At 43.8% G+C, this 18,033-nt stretch overlaps 1 protein-coding gene across 1 annotated transcript in view; it reads right to left on the bottom strand.

The window, feature by feature from the left end:
• CEP290 (centrosomal protein 290) overlaps positions 1–18,033 on the bottom strand; it is a 3,346,332-nt gene that overhangs the window by 2,868,873 nt on the left and 459,426 nt on the right. The window lies entirely within an intron of this gene.

The raw sequence follows: 18,033 nt of genomic DNA, 5'->3' as shown, positions 1-18,033 counted from the left end.
GTCTCAGGTCCCCTGTCTTTTTTGGCACTAAAAAGAACCTGGAGTAATTTCCGGATCCGATCTGGTCTGTGGGGACCGGTTGGATGACTCCTTTTTCTAGCAGCTTTAATGCTTCTGCGGCTGCAATTTCCCTTTGACTGGGTGGTGGGTCCGGGATTTTTGGACGGTGGGGGTGAGTGTGTGAAGGGAATGGTGTAACCTCCGGCAATAATCCGAAGCACCCATCTGTCCTGAGTGATTGACTCCCAGGCTTTTAGGTGCTTGGCAAAACGGCACCCGACTGGCTCCGGAGCAGCACAGCCGGGCAATCCCTCATGAAGTGTGGGAGGCTGAAGAGCCACGAAAGGACTCGCGGTCTCCAGAATTGCGGGGCCCTCTGCCGCCTCTGGGACGGCGTCTCCCAGAAAAATGTCCCCGTCCTCTGCCTCTGGAAGGGGAATCTTCCTGCTGTTGATGGAAAAACTTACGTGATTTGCGGAACCACATCTTCCCTCCTCCTTTAGCCTTGGGATAAGGCCGAAAGGGAGTGGAATAACGTGCACCTACGGCAGATAAAGTTTTTCCTTCTTGCTCACAGCGGGTAAGAGTGTCTTTAACCTTAGGTCCAAACAAAGAGGACCCATCAAAGGGAGCCGGGCGAAGGAAGACTTGAAGGCCTCCATAAAATGACACAAGCGGAGCCAGGCTTGTCTCCGTGAGCCACGCCTGTGCCTGCCGCTCTACCCGCCCCTTCGGCCGCATATGAAATGAACCTCATGGACGAGTTAGAAATTGAAGCAAGGATAGCCAACTGAGAGCTAACCGACTGGGCTAGCTGCTCAGGTAGGTTACCCGAGAGGGAATCTGACAGCTCCTTGACCAGATCCCTCTGAAGCCTGGTAAAATGTGCCAAATAATTCAGGGACCTTAAAGTAAAGGCCGCTGAAGTCAGGGTGCGCTTCCCGTGCGGTCCATGCTCCTAGACTCCTTATTAGGAGGATGGACGGACGTTGAAGCCTCTGCCACGTCCTGTTGTGTAGCAGATGCCACCACCATGGCATCTACAGCCACGCCTTTAGTCAGGAACTCCTTCTCGGGTGGGGCAGACAAAAATTTGTTAGGGTGAGAAGGGACTGGTTCCACGGTATCTGGATGTTCCCACGCCCTCCGACAAACTAAATCCAGGAGCTCGTCGAAGGGCGGAGACACCCAGGAGGCGGAGGGCTGAGCCCCAAAGGCCTTGAGGAGCACTGACTCATCAGCAGAGGGGGGTTTGGATATCCAGCCGCCTCGTTGTTTGAGGATCTCTAAGATGTCTGCAAATGAGACATCATCCGAGGACGACTTCGGGGACCCCTCCGCATCATCAAGATCACTGTCCGATGTAATAGACTCGGGGGAGTTCACGTGCTTCCTCTTGCACGATCTCTTCCTTGGGGGCTCCTCTGAAGACAACTCCGAAGAACCCTCAGGAGGAGGGGAACCCCAGTGGGGGTAACCTCAGGCCCCAGGGCTCCGCTGCCTAAGGACAGGGGAACTGCCAAAGACCCAGTCTCCACGCCCAGGGAAGGTGCCGGTAAAGCCGGAGAGATGGCCGAAGAAGACTTGGCCAAGGCACTCCTCATAGCTCTGAAAGCCGGACCCCCAGAATCCTGGGAGTGTCCGGTCCCCGGAGCCATGATAGCAGACGGAAGTCCCGCAGCCGAAGCACCGAGAGGGAGGCTCGGAACCGACAGCATAGGTCCCGAAACATCACCCCCGGGTCCAGCCGAAGAAGTCCGTGTACCAAACTCGGACCCGAAGGCCGGGGTTGGAGTAAGGGTCGGAGCCGACCCTAAGACCTCTACCGGCTCCAACAGCACCTGCTCCGACGGAGCCGAAGCGGTCGGAGGAGGAATGGCAATGACATGGGCATGGGCCATCGGCTCCGAAGCCAACTGGGTCGGAGCCAAAACAAATTTTTGAAAGACTGGGGACTGGAACAGTCTTTGGAGCACCCTGTCTATGTCCGAATCTGACATCCTCGATGACCTAGAGGATACTGAACGGGTTCGAGATGGCCTCTCCAATGGCCCCAAGGGGCTAGGGGACCGGCTCTGAGGCGACTCGATGACTATCGGCGCCGAAGGAATACCCAAACTAGTTTCCATCGGTGCTGAGGAGGACTTCGGCGCCGAGGAGGAAGTGTCTGAGCGGACAACCTTCATCGGCTCCGAAACCAGTGGAGCCGACGAAGATGACCCGCCTCTCGATGCCCCAGCCATCGGCTCCGAAGCCAGAGGAGTCGAGACTGGTGGCATCGAGGCAGACCGTTCCGCCCTCGGCTCCGAAGTCCTTGGAGCCGAAGGAGAAACCTGCCTATGCCTTTTGGCGGTCGGATCCGACGGACTGGTCGGAGCCGACGCCCTTTTCTTTTTAGCAGGAGAAGGAGAGGATGCTAAAGCTTCTTCAAAGGAGGGTTTTATAAGGCCTTTTAATATGAGCTTATTTTTCCTCTCTTGGAGGACCCTCGAGGAAAAAGCGTGACACACGCTGCAGGACTCCTGCAAATGTTTTGCACCCAAACAATAAACACAGAGAGAGTGGTCATCTGTGATAGACATTTTAAAGTTGCACTTGGTGCACTTTTTAAAGCCTGAAGGCCTAGGAACCTGAGACATTCCGGTGAATTACAGCCAAAACACAGTACAAACACTGTAATTAGAAAAGAAATTTTCTCTGCTTGTCCTTCTTTTAAAAGAAAGAGAAACTATCAGCAGTATAAAGGATCCGAGATCCCTAAACAGAACAGAAGTCACCTAACCACCAAAAAGACCGGGAAAGGCCTTTCCACACAAGAGGTACTCCTAGTCAACACTCACAACACAAGAATTTACCAAGTAAATTTCTCCAAACGCACTCTAAACACAAGAATAGCTGTTAAAACAGCTTTTTGTTGAAGAATAAAGAAATTCCTGACAGAAAAGTTAGTGAAAATAATCACTACTTAGCTCAGCCAGCTCGAGACCACGTCTTCACTTGTTAGCGGCAAACGAGATCTGGGGGACTGGTAGTGGTGCATCCTGGGATATAGTAAGCTCAGCCAATAAGAGACTTCGCTCTTTGGCATAAGCGTGCCGAGTCGGAGCCGAGGGATCGGCTCCGAACCCATCAGTCAGAATGTAGGCGAGATAGGATCACATAACATCTTATAACTAAGGGTATGGCATCTAGGTCCAAGGAAGATACAGTACCACTTTACTGAGTCCATATCAAACTCATCATTGTATACAATGCTCCCTTCAGCATGCATCTGACAAGGCATTTACAACAGTTAGAACACCCACAGAGGTTCCCCACTTGGAGAATCCAAGGTAATAAACCACACTGCCCTACACAGATCACCTTAAGGCCCAAACAATCTCCTACAGAGTACTTAGAGGTGATATAGTATATACATACCTATGAACCTATGCCTCCCTGTGACCACGTCCACTACTCTAGTAGCCAAACAAAAATGTATAAACAAGATATATTTGACCAGATAAAGCCAAAACAGAATTAAATAAGAACGACATGTCTGCAAACAGAATACAAGAATATAGTATCAAGGGTACTACTAAGCATCATTAACAAGATTAACATTTTCAAGGTTTAATCTGAATGTTTTATTATCCTGATATTACCTTCTGCTAAAGTTTGCATAACTACAGCAGAATATAGCCATTCATTTTCATGTCTCAGCTCCAAGTCACGGATTACACTGAAAGATGTACACATGATAGTATCATGTACAGGGTACTGAAGCAGGAAGATATAAGTTTTAAAATAACAAGCAACTAGCTAATTACATCCCATATTTTTGGTCTTACATTACCACAACACTTAAGTACGTTTTGCAGTATCACTTGAATTTCTCAAAGGAGATAAATTACTACCCTTTCTGCTAACAGAAAACAGATGGATTTATAACCTCACTCTGTTGGTGGTGTGATCTATGCAGGTGGGTGGAGGAGTAACAGGAATAGAAGCAGTTAACTGGTACAACTTTCCAGTTAATTTTAAGTGCTGGTTTGGCAGATGATGCACAGGATTAAGGCTATGAGCTGCTGATGAACTACTTCCTGTGGTAAATGGTTAGATTCCTCCACTCTTCATTTGCCTACTGTGTGAACCTTAAGCATGTCACTTGACCAAATGGTGCTCTGGGACAAGTGGAAATATGGGCTAGGTTCATTAATGGTCTGGACTACACACCTGGTAAGTACTTATGAGCTTGTGTGTTTTGTACTATTCTGGTGATATGAAAATATTTCTTTCTGATGTGTTCTGCTGTTTCAATGGGTCATCATGACCAACTCCCTTCCCCTCATTTTTCTGCATGAGGTCAGGGTGTCGCATTAACTGTTGCCATGTCTCTCTTTCAATTCAGTGCCACTGTCATACCTTCTTCGACATTCATGTTTGATTGCTCCTGGTTTTCTCTTACAAAATCCATCCATTTCTTTGCTGAATGCCCTTGCTTCCTCATGCCTTCTTCTGTCTGTCCAAAATCTTCTTCACCAGGTTGTCTTCTGTTTTCCTGCCCATGTGCCCAAATCACTGTAATATGTTCGCTTTGACCTTCTCTGCAATTGGAACTACTTGGGTTTTTACAATGATGCCCTAATTTCTTCATCTATCCCACAGTGTGCATCTTACCATTCATCTTTATCATGTCTAGCTTTAACTGCCCTGCCTTCACTGTTCAGGTTTCTGTACAATACAGCATTTATTTAATATTATTATTACTTATTTATTTACATTTGTTGACAGGGAAAATTCGACTGGACACAGGTCCTTTTTCAGTGGAGGCCCGTGGAGAAAAGCTCCACAATAAAAACAATAATTAACTACAAGTTACAAGAAGTATAGGTAGGTTTTGTTTAACAATAGTAGTAAACATTTATAGTTCAAAATGAAATTAAGTATTTAGTTAAATGGTACAACACTTATATCATTGGTGCCATAAAGACTAGCAAGTATTTTAATAGCTGAGCTAGCAGCTATTACCCTTGAATAACAGTGGCTAAGATTACAGCTGAGACACAGGTTTAAAAGCAATGTATTTGGCTGCAATTTGAGGTAGTTAGAGGGGTGGAAGAAAGGGATTAGAGAGGTTGGGGTAGAGATGTTAGAGAGGTTTGTTACAGGGGCATGCCCAGTGCTCTTTTAGATGAGATTTTACAGCAACTTTGAAGTTAGAGCATGATGACACAGAAAGTTGTAGTGTGAGGAAAGGTATTCCATAATTTTGCTATGGAGTAGGAGAAGAGAGCTTCTCCAGCAGAGTCCCTGGTTCTAGTTACCTGTAAATGATTTTTGTTGCTGGAGCGTAGTGGTCGGGTGGTATGATAAGGTTGGAGTAGATTTTGGAGGAAGGGGACTTCAGAGGATGATTTAGTAGTTTGTGGGTGAGTGAGAGTTGGTACCATTGAAGTAGGTGAGAGAGTTCTAGCCAGCCTAGTTCTGTAAATGAGGTGGAGTGGTGGCTACGGTAGTTTGCGCCAGTGGCAAACCTTGCTATTTTGTTGAAGCAAGCTTTGAGTTTACCTAACTCACTTTGCCTTAGGTTGGTAAATATTGGACAGGTGTAGAGTAGGGAGGAGATAAGGTGGCTATTTGCAAATGAAATCTTGGTTGTTTTGGTGAGGAATTGCTTATTTCTGTATAAAGCTCCTAGTTTTTTTGTACTTTTTTTTATGGTTAACGAGATGCGGATGTCAAACTTTGAGGTTATTGTCAAATTCATCTTCAAGTAGTTTGGTGTGGTCTGTTGGAGGGATAATGGTGTTGTCATTGGCTTTAATATTAAACTGGTGGGTGTTTAGATTGTGTTTGGTGAGTTGGAAGATGAGGAGTTTTGTTTGGTTAAGTATTAACTGCGCATCTGAAAGCCAAGTTTCAACTGAGGAAAAGGCTTCCTGTGTGATCTTTTGAAGTTCAGGTAGAGAGTGGGCTGAGCAGATGATGGTGGAATCATCTGCATTCTGTATGAGAGTGGCCTGTTTGGTAGCAGAGGCTAGATTATTAGTGAATATGGAGAAGAGTAAGGGTCCAAGGATGGATCCTTGGGAACACCTATTGAGACAGGGAGTTGGGGGGATATATCATTATGCCAAACAATGGATTGACGGCGGTCAGTGAGGTAGCTCTGGAGCCAGTTTGTGACAGACTGAAAGAAGGACAGAGTATTTAGGACAGTGATGAGTTGTTTATGAGAGACCGTGTTGAATGCTTTACATAGGTCTAGGAAAGTTGCAGAGGCAAAATAACCATTGTTTTTATGTTGAAGGATTGTATTAGTGAAAGCAAGTAAGGCAGTGGTTGTGCTGTGGTATGGTCGGAAACCATGTTGTGTGTTAGATAGGAGGTTGTTAGTAAGGAAGTAGTTTAGAACTTGAGAGTGAATGCATCTATCAAGTATTTCTGATACAGGAGACAGAATTGCTATGGGCCGGTAGTTAATGAATTCTGTGGAGGGCCCACCTTTGTGGAGGGGGATAATGTGTATTTTCCATTGTGAAGGGATATAGCTTTCAGATACAGATCGGTTAATCAGGATTGCAACTGAGTAGGGCTTCGGCTGCATTTTTAAGGTAGTCATCTGGGAGGTTGTCAGCTGCTAGTTTTGTGGGTTTTAGTTTCGATAAGAGTTTTTTTATGTTGAAAAGTAGGGATAGGAGAGAAAGCAAATGCAGTCGTCAGGTTACTAGGTGTAGTTGGAGGAGGGTAGGGGAGAGGGGTTCTGTTGTTTTGCTAGTGATAGAACGGTTTGTGTGAAGTGAGTGTTGAAAGAGGTGGCAATATTTTCAGAGGAGTTTGTTTTGTTTGGTAGAGGGGATCCTACTTTTCCTGGGTGGAGGATGGAGTTTATGGTTGACCAGAATTGTTTAGGGTTGTTTTGGGTGGAGTTCAGGGCAGACTGGTAATATAGGACTTTGTCCTGTTTTATTAATTTTTTGACTTTGTCATGTAATTCACAGAATTTCTGTCTATCAGAGGGTTTTTTGGTCTTGCCTTTTTTTTTTTTGGTCTTTTAGTATTACTGGTCACACTACTGTTTTGTACACCTTACTTATCAGCTTGTTTGACATTCTTCTGTCACACATTACCAATGACAATCTGTGCCAGATGGATGCAGCCCCTCTGATTTTCCCTTTGACCTCCTCATTCAGACTTCCCATTTCCTCAACCACTCCTACAATATACCATAAGCCATTAACCCATTCCATTATTTTCCCTTCTATCGTAGTTCTCAGCTTTTTCTGATTTCCCTCATCTGTTGTCATTAAAACCATCTTATCTGTACTCTGTTTCATTCCACGTGCCTTCAGTTTTACATTCGTTTCCCTACCATTTTCTTCGTTCTTGTCTGACTCTAATGCCACATCATCTGCCTACAGCAATTTTGTTGATGTGCTGCCTCTAACCTGTTTGCTAACATAATCCATGACCAGTATGAACAGCAGTGGGCTCAGAGCTGAACTCTGAAGCACACCCACTCCCATTTGGAACCTCTCTGGGTCAAAACACTATTTGTACTTGTGTCATTTGGCCTTTGCGTATAACCTGCACTAATTCTAACAAATTTCTAGGGACCGTGAACCATTACAGGACTGACCAAATCACCTTTGTTGGACTCCCTCTTCATCTTTAGCTTATTCTCAACTATCTGTCTCACTACAAATATCAGGTCTGTTATGCTGTATCCTAATCTGAATCCACACTACTCATCTCCCATCTTACTTTTTACTACTCTGCATACTCATTTACAAATCACCCACTCCAGACCTTCCATGCAGAGTGACAGGAGCTTGATACCTCTATACTGCTTGCAAGTCTGAATGTCCCCTTTGTTCTTCTAAAGTTGCACTAGTATGCTTATTCTCCGGTCATCTTGGATATACATTTTTCTCCATAATGTTATAAATATCCTCTGCGGCTATTTCTCTCCTTCCTCAACCAACATCTTGATGATGAATGCTGGAATCTCATCTGAGCCTGCTGCTTTCCCTGACGTTACTTTCCTTAGTGCTGTTTTTACTTCTTCTAGGGTGGGCTCCTTCTCTTCTTTCATTGTAGGCTGTGACTGGAGCAGTACAGCTTCTGTGGGTTTTCTTCATTCAGAAGCTGCAAGAAGTATTCTTTCTATCTGTCTTTTATGTCCTGAAGATTGGTGAGCAGGTTGCTGCTGGCATCCCTTAAGGAGGATGTCCGATGACAATCTTCTTCATCTTTCTGTCTTTGCCCTGCAATCTGACAATTTCTTTGTGCTACCTACTGAGTCACCTTTCTGAAGCTGGAAGAGTGCCTCTGATACTTAGCTATTTGTTACTGCAACTGTTCTAGTAGCCTCTGTTAGCCAAACAATATTCTTCTTAGCCTAGATCATGTTTTCCATCTCCCACTTTCTCCTGCTCTCCTTCCTTTTGATGACTTCTGGACTTTTGCATTCTACCATCAGCTCTCCTTATGTACCTTATTTCCATACTTGGCTCAGCTGCACATCTGTTCTATATTCCTTACAAATGCTGTCTTGGGGTGCTGCCATTCTTGTTCAACTCCACCTATCAACTCTTCTTCCTGAGGTGTTAGAGCACTATTACCTAGAACTCTTGTGCTTTCTCTTTCTCCACCTCTACAATCAACCTCCAGGTCTTCAACCTAGTGTCTTTTGACCATAGAGCCTTCTCTAGCTACTAAATGCAGCCAATTGTGGCAACCACTGGTTTATGTTGTGGGCTGACTGTTTCACTGAGGATGACTTTGCAATTGCTGATTCCACCGCGGTGGCCTTTCCTTACTAGGAGGAAGACTACTTGAGTTGCATGTCAGACACTCTTGCATGTGATCTTGTGACTACCTCTCTTACTTTACCATGTGTTGACCACCATCAAGCCATTTGTCAAACAGAAGTCTAGCATAGCTTCTTCTTTTTTATTCCAGTTGCTCCACCCATGTGGAGATCAGCAGTCCTCATATCCTTTTCTGCCTGTCCCAATAGGTGCATTCAAGTTCTCCATTATCAACTCCAACTCATGTCCTGCTTTACCTAGTAAGCTCTGCAAATACCATTTTGTTGTGTGTTTGACTTGATTTGTGAGAGCGGACAGTATATCTGTCATTACAGCAGAGAAGAGGAGGCACTGAGTGAAAATACCCACTGAAAGGAACATAAACTAGTGCTGCATCCCAATAAGTCATAGATGTTTGCATCTTCGTGCCAAGGGAATACTCATGTGGAAGAGACAGAAAGTACCGCTGTGTACACTTACCATAAATGTACATGTTCAAGTGTATTCACTGTTGCAGTCATCACCTGTGGGTTATCCCTGCTGTGGCAGCCCTTGGCCAGCCCGAATAGCAGAGTCAATTTTTTTTGCATCAGCTGTAGTCGCCTGTAGTCTGACGTCAGGTCATCAGTGCTATAAAGCAAGGCAGCCGACATCATTACATCAGTTTTTCTTGCCCTAACCCATCAGAAGCACAGGGAAATAAGAAAAAAGTGGTCCTGGTGGCTAAAAGCCACCGTGGGAAGCTTATGTCCCCCTAGGGGAAGATGATATAAGGCGGATGGAGGGATGGAAACCAGGAATGCAACAGTGAATACACTCGAACATCTACATTTATGGTAAGTGTACACAACTGTACTATGTTCTTCCTATTTCACTGTTGCAGTTATCAGCTGTGGGAGGATTCCCAAAGCTGAGGAGAGGGGTGTAAGGATAGGTTAGAGTCCAAGGCATGGGTCAGTAAGAACTGCAGAGGCAAACCCTGCCCTAGACTTAGAAAAAAGAGGTAGGTGGTAAATGCTTTGTAAAGGTATGGACAGAGGTCCAGGTGGCAGCTTCTAAGATGTCCTTGGTGGAGACTCCTCTGAGGAAGGCTGGGGAAGTGGAGGCTGCTCTAGTGGAATGGGTATAGATAGACTTGAGGGGGAGGGGTTCCCATGTAATCTGCAGCAAAAATGGATACAGTGTGATATCCATTTGGAAATGGTTTCTTTGGAAATAGGCTTCCCCTCTACCACTGGGACAAATCTGACAAGTAGTTGGTCTGTTTTTCTGAATGGCTTCCCCTCTACCACTGGGGCAAACCTGACAATTAGTTGGTCTGTTTTTCTGAATGGTTTAGTACATTCCAGATAGTATCTAAGTTGTCTGTGCATGTCTAGCAAGTGTAGAATTCTTTCCTCCTTGTTTTGAGGGTTTGGAAAGAAGGTGGGTAGGTGTATGGCCTGGTTGAGGGTCACATCAGATACCACCTTGGGCATAAAGGAGGGGTTAGTCCTCAGGGAGACCATGTCTGCATGGAAAATGATGAAGGGCTCAACAGCCATGAGAGACTGAAGTTCTGATACCCTTCTGGCTGAGGTGATAGCTAGTAGGAAGGCAGTCTTCCAGGAGCGGTATTTCAATTCTGTTGAAGCAGCAGGTTCGAAAGGAGGTAAGGTTAGTTTTTCTAAAACATAATTCAGGTCCCAGGGTGGCGTGGGAGTCCTTCTGGGAGGTCTGATATTAGAAGCCCATCTGAGGAACAGTTTAATCAAAGGATGAGAGAAGAGGGGTGGGTCTGAATTGCAATGGGCTGAAATGGCTGCGCTATGGATTTTAATAGAGGAGAAAGAGAGGTCACTTTTGAGCAACTCTGCTAGGTAATCCAAGATAAGAGGGATGGAAGGTACTGGCCCCTCTGGACTGGCTCCAGGAGCAGAATCTTTTCCATTTCCCTGTGTATGATTTTCTAGTACTGGGCCTTCTGGCCTCTGTGATAATGTCTAGGACCTGTTTACTTAACAGGGATGCCTTGTTAGGTTTTAAGGTATAAGCCATGCTGAAAGACTGAGAGAGTCTGTAAGTCTGAGTGCAGTATCTTACCAATGCTGTCTGGGCCAATCTGGAGCAATGAGGATGGCCTTTGGTCTGTCCTCCCTTATTTTGATCAGTACCTTGGGGATAAGGGGCAGAGGACAGAACGCGTACACACAGAGGGAGTTCCAGGGTAAGGTCACGGCATCCACCTTTCACTCTAGGAGGTGATACTCCCTGGTACAGAACTTTTGCAGCTGGTGGTTGAGGTTTGAGGCAAAGAGATCCACTTCCAGTGTCCCCCACTCCTGAGTAATTGGAAGAAAGATTTTCCTGTGGAACTGCCATTCATGGGGGTCCAGTAAGTTTCTGCTTAGGTGGTCTGCCAGGGTGTTGTTGACCCCTGGTAATTATTGGGCAACTAGGTGTAGAACCATGAAAGTGGCTATAAGCCAGAGGCTCATAGCTAACCTGCCCAGGAATTAAGATTGGGTCCCCCCCTGTTTGTAGATATACCACATTACTGTGGTGTTGTCTGTTTTTATAAGGAGAACCCCTGGCCTGAGATGGGGTTTGAAGGATGTCAGAGCCTTTTGCACTGCCATCATTTCTTTCTGATTGATGTGCAAGTGAAGTTGCTGGGCATCCCAAAGACCTTGGGTGCAACTGCCTACTAGGTGAGAGCCCCAAGCAAAGTCTGAGGCATCGGTGGTGATGGTCTGGCCGGTAGGGCGGGGGATGAAGGGAAGACCCTTGTTCTTAGCACAGGCCTCTGCCCACCAGAGAAACTTGACCCTTATATATGGAATCAGAGGGAGAGAGGTCTCTAGGGACTGAGAGTGCTGGCACCAAAGATTCTTTAGATACCACTGAAATTTTCTCATGTGAAGCCTGGTCAGAGGAATGAGAAGGATGCAAGATGCCATGCATCCCAGGGCTTGCAGGAACTTCCTCGGGTGAGGTGACTTCTGGAAGCCAGCTGGGTAAAGTAGAGAAGCAGGAAGCTCTGCTTAAGGCCATTTGGGATGCTGTGTCTAGCACCACTCCCAAGAAAATGATCTTCCTGGTGGGGTTTTGCTTTGATTTCTTCTCGTTTATGGTAAACCCTTGTGAAGTTAGGAGTGATTTGACAAAGAGAAGGTCCTGGAGCAGCTTTTTTTTTTAACTCTGCCTGAATGAGACACTTACCCAGGCAAGGGGTAAATCTGTATATTTCTCTGTCAGCAGAATGCTACGGCCGGTGCCAAGCATTTGGTGAATACTCTGGGTGCAGTAGATAAGCCAAAGGGCAGCGCAGAGAACTGTAAGTGTTGTGATCCTGCTCTGAAGCGCAGGAATTTCCTGCAGGATTCCCTAATGGGGATGTGGAGGTAGGCATTTTTTTAGGTACAGGGTCACTAGCCAGGCATTTTTTGTTAGCACAGGCAGCAGCTGCTGCAAAGTTAGCATTTTGAATCTGGGGACCACCAGGGAGGTGTTCAGAATGGATAGATCCAGGATGGGGCACCAAGTGCACTCTTTTCTGGGAACAAGGAATAGTCTGGAATAAAAGCCTTTCTTGTTTTGATCTGAGGGGGCAGGTTCTACTGCCCCCTGGGATATGAGCATTTGGACCTGTTTCAATGCCTCTGCCCACTGATTTGGAGGTATGTCTAGGTACCCTCTTGGAACTGGGAGTTCAATGAAAGAGAATTTGTATCCCTGAAAAATGATCTTTAAGCCCCATTGGTTCTTTGTTAGAGAAAGCCAATTTTCTTTGAAGAGGGAGACCTTCCTCCTAGTTTTTGATGAGTGAAGGGAGGTCATAGCAGGGAGGGGGAGTTACTGTGAGTGTTTGCCATGGAACGGTGGCTTAGAACTCCCCGCCTTTAGGATGGAAGTGGTCCAGTGTTTGATTCTCTGCTGGCCCTGGGATAGGGGCCTGGATGTTTGTCCCAGTGGGGCTTACCTTGGCCCTGACTGCTAGGTGCAGGGAAGGACCAGTGCTTAGAGGGAAAGTTCCTGTTGAACCTGGGAGGTTGAACCTGAAAGAAATCTTTTACTGTTTGCATAGATTTTGCTTTGTCTTCCATCTTTTTAAGCACCTCTTCTGCTTTTTCCCCGAACAAGTGCTCCTTATCTAGGGGTGCATCAATAAGTTTAGACTTGAGATGATCACGGAAATATTGTTCCTTCAGCCATGCATGCTTTCTAATAACATATCCTGTCACTGCTGTCCTGCTAGAGGCTTCTAGGGCATCATATCCACAGTGTAATGAATGTCTGGCCACTTGACAAGCAGAGTGCACTACATCTGCAAACTCTTTTGAATTGGCACACTCAAGAAAGGTAGAAATCTTTTGTTTTAATTGTTCCAAAGTGTGAGGTTGATATTTTAACATATGGAACTGACAATTTAGTGCTCTGAGAGCTAAGGTTGCAGAGGTGTATATTTTTTTAAGCCCATCTGTCCAGTGCTCTGGAGTCCTTGTCATAAGGAATATGATTCTTGGCAGAACTAGTCTTAGCTCCTTTAGGTCCCTGTATAATGACCTTTGGGTCTGCAGCAGGATTGCTGTACAAGTATTTGTGAGAATCTGGTACTCTGTAATACCAGTCAGGTTTACTGAGATCAGGAGGGAGGGCATCAGGGGCTAAGTTGGATTCATGGAAAACATCATCCACCACTTCTAAAATAGGGGGGAATGGCCAGTGGTCTGTGCTGGGGCAGGACCAGAAACTCTCTAAGTCTTTCCTTAGACTGTGGGAAGTCCTGAGATTCCCACTGAAAATGTTCCCCGAGGGAGTGAAGGGTTTCCCCAAAGGAAAGGTCCTCTGGAGGTGAGGCAGAAGGGATTGATTCCTCTGCATCTGAATCCTCATAAGCAGTCAGAGGATGCTGTTCCTCTTCAAAATCTGAATAGTCACATTCCTCAGAATCCTGTTCTGTCATAATTTCTGGAGAAGGGCGCCTTTTCCTTTTAGAAGTTGTCACCTGACTACCCTGGATAAGAGAGATGAGATCCTCCGTCATTTTAAGCATTTGTGCTTGGGGTGGTGGAGCAGTAGCAAGATGGTGGCTACAAGCAGGAGTGGCCTGGTTTCTAGGCCTGAGAGAATCTGTTGGTCTGAGAGAAACGGTAGCCAGATGAGAAGACATAGGCTTTTGTCTAGATTTGGTAGTGCGAAAGGCCTCCTCAGAAGCCAGTGCCTGCATCATGGCTCTGGACCCCACTAAGGCAGTGACAGCCAAAGGCTCAGAAGATGAAGAAGATTTCTGCAGCATACCGCACTCCAAAAGGGTCTTGGTAGAGGCCTGCGTAGATATCGAATTGGGCAACAGGGACTGCGAAAGCGCCTCACTGAATTCCAGAGAACTGACGACATGCTTAGCCTTGTGTGGTCTATCTCTATCTTTAACTCTACGTTTTTTTTGGAATGTTCACGGATTTTTGGCTGATGGATGCCATATCGGAATGTGAAGACAGAACACAAAAATAACTGTTTACAAAAAGAGCTCTACGGCGAATGGTTCTCGCATTAAAGACTCATTGAACCGGCAATGGGGGACGTTGTGGCCTGGGCCTAAACAAGTGATACAGTAAGAATGGAAGTCTTGGTGTGGGATCTGCTTTCCACAGGCGAGACAATTGTTAACTTTTTTGGACATCGGTTAGTGCAAGAAAAAAGGATGCTCGATGAGGTACTTAGCTTTAGAAGTTTTCAGCTGAAATTCAACTTCTGGTAGTGACCGACCGGCACTCGTGCGAACTGCTTCTGCTACTGGCTCCATGGCAAGAAAGACTGATGCAATGACGGCTGCCTTGCTTTATAGCACTGATGAACTGATGTCAGACTACAGGCGACTGCAGCCAATGCAAAAAAATTTACTCTGGTATTCGGGCCAGCGGAGGGCTACCATAGCAGGGATAACCCACAGATGATGATTGCAACAGTGAAACACGAAGAACATCTGCATGGAAGATACATTTGCCTCTCAGTATGCAGGGAATACTGCCTGGAAGTGATATAATGATTACTTGCATGAAAGAGACATTTGCCTCTTGGTACACAGAAAGAGTTTTTTTTTTTTTTTTTTTTTTTACATGAGTGGAGACTCCTGTTGCTTGCCAGCTGAAGGATGTGCCAAAGATAGAAACTTGCATTGAAAGTGTATGGCTTTCATGTTTTTTTCTGTTCCCAAATACGGTTTTGCTTTCATTTGCTTTGACTTACCACTCTAAATAATGTGCATGAAACTTGAGACTTCTCTCTCCATTGTGTTTTATTTATTATAATGGCAGCTTTATCAGGCAGGCAAAATCCAGTCATGGTATCCAATTGCTATTTTTTTGTTCCTGCTTTGTAAACTTTAAGGGAACTACAATTCTGATTTGTTCCCCGATTGAAATTGCAGAGAGAAAGTGTGTGTATGTGTGTGAAATTTATGTTATCCAAAATGAAGAAGCATTTAGAAACTCTGGTACAGAGCAGCACAACCCTGATGCAGTCCATGTTGTTCTGTCAGGAGAAGAACAAACTGACTTACAGATAGTTGGTCAGTATGCTTGCATCTATACTTGGTACTTCAAAGACCACCCATCATTGAAAAAGCTCAGCAAATACAATGACACAAAGGCATACCTCATTGCCTTTGTGAAGTATGCAACCCAGGAAGAGTCGGCTCAGGCAGACTAGGCCACAACAATAGCTTACCAACTAACAGTGGAGTCCCTAAAAGCTTACATGGACATGGAAGGTAAATAGTTTTCGACAATAAAGAACTGAAAAGAAGAACTGCTTACTAGGGCTCGGCATTTCCTGAAATAATAAGCAATAAAACTGTATAATAATACATTTAACCCTCAGCAAATGTCTGATTTAAAATATATTATAAATGTATAGCTCGAAACTAAAGTTAATAGTGAATAATAAACTCAAACCAAAAGATATATTAACTGCTGACAAATTCAAGAGGGCACTCACACCTAATTTCAGTAAATGGGCTTTCTATTGTAACCTGAACAGTACTGACAAGTTAGAAGTGCTAACTAGAAAGACTGCTGGATAATGCAGCCCTGTTTACAACTGACCAAGTTAAACCTGCAAATAAGAATGTACAGTTACCCATGAAGAGTCAGAAAATGTCAATAAATAAAATGTCTTGTATGTGGAAAGGAGGGAAACATTCCTGAGAAATGTTTATATAAAAATAATAATGCTATATTTAACAGAAATATGATTTTTAACCAAGCTGCTAGAAATTAAACTGTGAATATTGTACTTTTCAAAAATACAATGTCTAAGCAACATGTTGATAATGAATCTTTACCAAAGGACTAAGACAAAGTGATTGGTTGACCAATGGAGTCAGCGTACTGTCTCTGTGTTGTAACTAAATTTGCTAAATGTATGGTAATAATGGATGAAATCAAATCAAATCAAAGGATTACTAGATATGGGGAGGCGGGGTGAACTTGTTAAAAAATCTCAAGCCTGCAAACACATAACTTATGGCAAGAGAAAAGTAGTGATGTGTGTTTATGGAGATAAAGAATGCCCTATAACACAAGAAGAAATTCAGATGCTTTTAAATAAACTAGACTTAGCTTATCCTCTAACATAATATTACAGTTTGTAATGTAACACATGACATTATGACAGGTGAAGTTTCCCACTGGTTCAAAAGGATTAAAGATTGCAACAGTTGCACAGACACATATGTCTACTAGCTCAATTAATGTTAATTATTTACTAATTCCTACTATTGGAAACTAAGTAAAATAAGAGAAATTTCTATGACGGCATCGACTTCTATGGATATGTCAAGCAAATTCAACCATAACTGAACATGACATATCGATTACTGTTACTTCGATCAACATTTTTAACTGGTCTCCAGGAATTGTAGCGACTTGTGCTACAGCAATAAGGCATATGCTGAGGACTAGTTGAATACACGCCCATGTAAAATCCTAAACTAAGAAAACATGCTAATAATCTAAAGTTTACACAAATATATTCCAACAAATAAAGTAAATTTTAACTTATCATACGATATGCAAAATTGTGCAGGAAACAGATACTATAGACCTACAAATAACAAAAAACAAATTCACTGCAACTTTAACCCCTGAAAAAGAATCTTCTCATAAAAGGTTGAAGCTTAACCCTAAAGAAGAAGAAAAAAAAAACATCCCCTAAAAACAAATTGGAGCAAGTCTTTAACATATGTGACCTCAAACAGAGCTATTCCCACTACAGCAAACAGTAGATCATATCGCCTCTCAACTTATAGACATTAAATTCTCTCTGGTTGGCATGACAGAAAGGGTGGACACATCAGAGGAAAGGATAACAAAATCAAAACATAACAATAACTAAAATGAAATTTATAATCAAACAGCAACAAGACACAATAAACCTTCTTAAAGATAAAAATCACTATCCTTAAAACTAGGAGCTGAAGAAATAATATAATAATTACAGGGGTATCCAAAAAGCAAAAATAAAACAACCTAAAATAATTGCCAAACAAATATTCACACATTTACTTAGACAGCTCACCTTAGGTAAATAATATTGCAGCCGAAGGAACACATTGTGTTTTAAGAAAATTCCAAGATGATATCAAACCAAGACCAATCTATATCAAAATCCTTAATTAACAGGATATAGTTTTAATTCTAAAAGCAGCAAGAAACAAAAATAAAATTTTACTGGAACAATCATAAAATTAGTTTCCCACAAGACCTTCCAACTACTGTCAAAACTATAAGGCAAGAGTTGGCTACTTTTTGTACCCACCTAATTCACTCAAAAATGTAATTCTTTATGGCAAACTCTGCTTAGCTAACTTTTCAATTTAATAACTAAAAATACAATATAAACACAGTGGATGAACCAAAACTGCTCTCTGGGAAACTATTTAATTTCATGATCAAGTGAAGTTCCATGAAAGTTCTACCTGCTTGTATGGCACTGTGGCGGAGACCTACATGAGAGTTGACTTGTGGGAGAGGGGCTGAGTCTTCACTGGACTAACTAGTCATATTTTTGCAAGGAACCATGCTTATAAGGAACTCTATTATCTGTTTTCCCTACAAACACTACTGGTAATAGACCAAACCACATGAGTGAAAAATCAAGAGGACAGATTTAATAATCCCATTTAAGCACTTTCATCCTATACCATAAGGGTTTCATCAGAACCGATGAAGTCCTTATGGTATAAGATGAGAGTGTT

Source organism: Protopterus annectens, chromosome 11.part0, assembly GCF_019279795.1.
Source record: "Protopterus annectens isolate FY-2018-M chromosome 11.part0, PAN1.0, whole genome shotgun sequence".
NCBI lineage: Eukaryota > Metazoa > Chordata > Ceratodontiformes > Protopteridae > Protopterus > Protopterus annectens.
The sequence above is the reverse complement of the archived record's forward strand: the minus strand, read 5'-3'. Positions and strand labels throughout refer to the sequence as shown.